We start from the raw sequence: 3,277 nt of genomic DNA, 5'->3' as shown, positions 1-3,277 counted from the left end.
CCTCCCTCCCCCAAAAAAGTGTTCCCATTTAAGTTGACAATGAAGAAATGCAGAAACAAACAAGATTAAGTTACAACACAGCTATAATGCAGCTAAAACACATCACAACTCAATTCACAGTCCAAAAACTGTGAAGAAATAGTTCCAGTCACTGTGAATACTCCTAGAAGATCCGTGTTCTTTGTCGCATCGACTGCCTTCATAAATCGCAACAAAAAATACACAAAAACAACGCTATGTGGTCAAGGATAAATAAATACAAGACAAAAATGGCTTAGCAATGTCAAACAAAAGTTAGTTCGATGGAATGCCTTCATTTATGCTGCCACAACGATCATGAAATGCTAAAGGACGTATACGTCCGAAGCGTCTCCAACGGAGCTCAAGGCTGTCGAACGTACACGTCCGATGCGTCCCATTAAAGAACCTTTCCTTCCAGGTCCGTGTTGGATCCTCTGTTTCAGATCCCCACCAACAGGAGGAAGGTGTTTCCTCGGTAGGCACCCTTTCTCCTCTGCTCTTCGAAATTAAAATAGATTCCATCATTCAGACCCTCCAAAATAGCATAGACAGCTCGTTAAACGTTGACGAATTCCTGACATGCTGCCCTTCCAAAAATCCTTAACTAAGATCTATGGAAAGGCAGCTGCAAACGCAGCTGCACAAACTTGAAAAGTGGGCAAATGAAACCGGTTTCAAGTTTTCGCCGTCAAAGACGGTTGCAGTGCACTTCTGCCGATCAGGCAGCCACCTTTGACACAATACAGGGAACAGGCTCCCGACCAGGACCGGCTCATTTCCTCGTAATTATTTTGGACAAGAAACTAACATTCATCCCACACATTAAAGACCTTCGTGTGAGGTACGAGAAAGCATTAAATGCTTTAAAAATGTTCTCGCATCCGGAGTGGGGTGGGGGCTCAAAGCACCTTCTCCTCCTTTAAATTTCCCTCCTCCGATCCAGGCTTGACTAGGGCCTAAAATATGCTAGACCCAGTACAAAACAAAGTACTCCGCCTCACGCTTGGGGCTTCCTGTATTTCTCCGGTGGAGAGCCTCTGAGTCGAGGCAAACGTACCACCACGGACACTCAGACGCACACAACTCTCACTACAATTTGCAGTTAAACAGAGCTCAACACCAGAGAACTCAGCTCACGATTGCACTTTTAGAACATACACAGGCACCATAAACAAATTCAAAAACAACGGAAAAATCATCAAACCTTTCGGCCTCAGAGTTCTTGAGGATCTCAAAAACATACACTTTTCCAAACAAAACATTGAACAATTTCTTTTCCTCGACCTCCCTCCATGGCATCTCAAGAATGCAAATGTAGACTTACAGTTCACCACATACACCAAAGCAAGCACAAACACCAAAACATTTAAAGCAGAAAACAAAACACTTATAAAAAAAAGTACCCTGGTGGGAAGCTTATCTTCACAGGTGGCTCTAAATCGGACTCTACTGTGGGCGCTGCTGTCATATCTTCTAACAGTACACCAGAAGAGACTCCTTTCCGGAGCGTTAATTTTCTCTGTGGAGGCCACTGCCATGGACGTGGCACTGGACTCCTAAGAAAATTCCCCTAATACATCTTTCCTTATCGTATCTGACTCTCTGTGTTGCATCACGTCACTTACAAACCACAAACTCTTACATCCGCCGGAAAAATGTTAGGTTACAACAAAAAATACACGATTTGACTGAAACCGGTAAAAGTATCGTGTTTGCATGGCTACCAAGCCTGGCCATGTGGGCATCCAAGGAAACAAGCAGGTGGATCTCCTGGAGAAGGAATCCTTATTGAGATGGAAAAAAAACCCCACTCTCCCACAGATTGACTTTTTTTTTAAAGTAAAAAACTGCACCTCCAGTCTGTGGGGAGACACATTGGAAAAAACAAATTGACAATACACTTCACAACATCATGCCCAAAACTGGGTCCATGAAAACCTTCGGGCCTCTCCAGAAGAGACGAAGTCATTTTTATTCGTTTACGCATCAGACACACCTCCTTGACACATAAATGTCTCCTTCAGTGAGATGAGAAACCGTTCTGTGTCGGATGCTAAACAGATTTTACCATTAGACACCTTGTAGCAGAATGTCCAGACTTTGGAGAGACCCGAGGGAAGCATTTTAAATGCAAAAAATTGCAAGATCTGTTCTCTGTTGTTGATCCCAAAAGAATTCTCGATTTTAGGCAGCGTGATGAAATCAGACGCTCGTCAAAATAATGAAATCGAAGAAACAGGCATTTTTCAGTCTGTTTGGCAATTGTTATCTAAATTTATTATTATTTTTTTTTTGGGGGGGGGGGGAGGAGGGGGACTCAACACCTTTAATGTAAATAGAAACAACACATTTTCACGTGAATGTTACTGAAAAACGTAGATTAAAGGCACAAAATAAGTAATTTAAAAAAGTTTTCAAGGTCTCTCAAGCTATTGAAGTTATCAAACCTTGGTGACCCATTTTCTTCCTAATTTTACCGCTGAAACCTGGTTACCCCACCTCCTTCACTCGCACATATTTCAAATTCTATTCAAGATAAATTGGTATTTTTTAAAATTGAAAGCAAGGCAAATGAATAAGTATTCAGATGATATCAATACCTCCACAAGCCCAAAAGATGACGAGAGCCTGATTCCACCGCGCTATGACACAGAGGCTATTGGCGTTTACTGTGAATTGTAGATAGCGTTGTTTTAAAAATTATGAAAACTGTTATTTCAAAATCGAGACTTTTCCACAAATCTTTAACATTTTAATCGAAATATTGACCTAAACAAAGCCGTGCTGTGAATTGTGAATGCAACTAACTTGCGTTCCACGCGGTCATATAACCTTATGCAGTTGCGAGCGCCGTAAAACTCTTACTAAAACAGACAAACAAACGATCTTCTAATTTTTATCAGATTTCGTGGTTGCACGAGTCTTAATGATTTGTTGTATAAACGTTGTCCAAATATCTTGTACTACTCATCTCTACGTGCAACAGTTCTTCGACTCATCAATGGTCAGTGTGGCTGGTAAAATTCAAAAACTCCAACTTCTGAATAATTTAAATGTGTTGATGGGGGTGTAAAATACTTGCCATCTACGCTACTGGGACTATTCCCTCAGAGTGCAGTCGCAAGAATAAAGTGAAAGAAAATTAGGCCTTACTGTATTAACTCTAACGTTGCACGGCCAATCACTACGCGTAACCCACATCCTTGACATTTTTAGAAGAGCACTGTTTGATCCATTCCCCTTCCCACGCCCCTCC

This window comes from Aplysia californica, unplaced genomic scaffold (genome assembly GCF_000002075.1).
Source record: "Aplysia californica isolate F4 #8 unplaced genomic scaffold, AplCal3.0 scaffold00201, whole genome shotgun sequence".
In the NCBI taxonomy this organism is placed as follows: Eukaryota; Metazoa; Mollusca; class Gastropoda; order Aplysiida; family Aplysiidae; genus Aplysia; species Aplysia californica.
Note: the sequence above shows the minus strand (reverse complement) of the source record.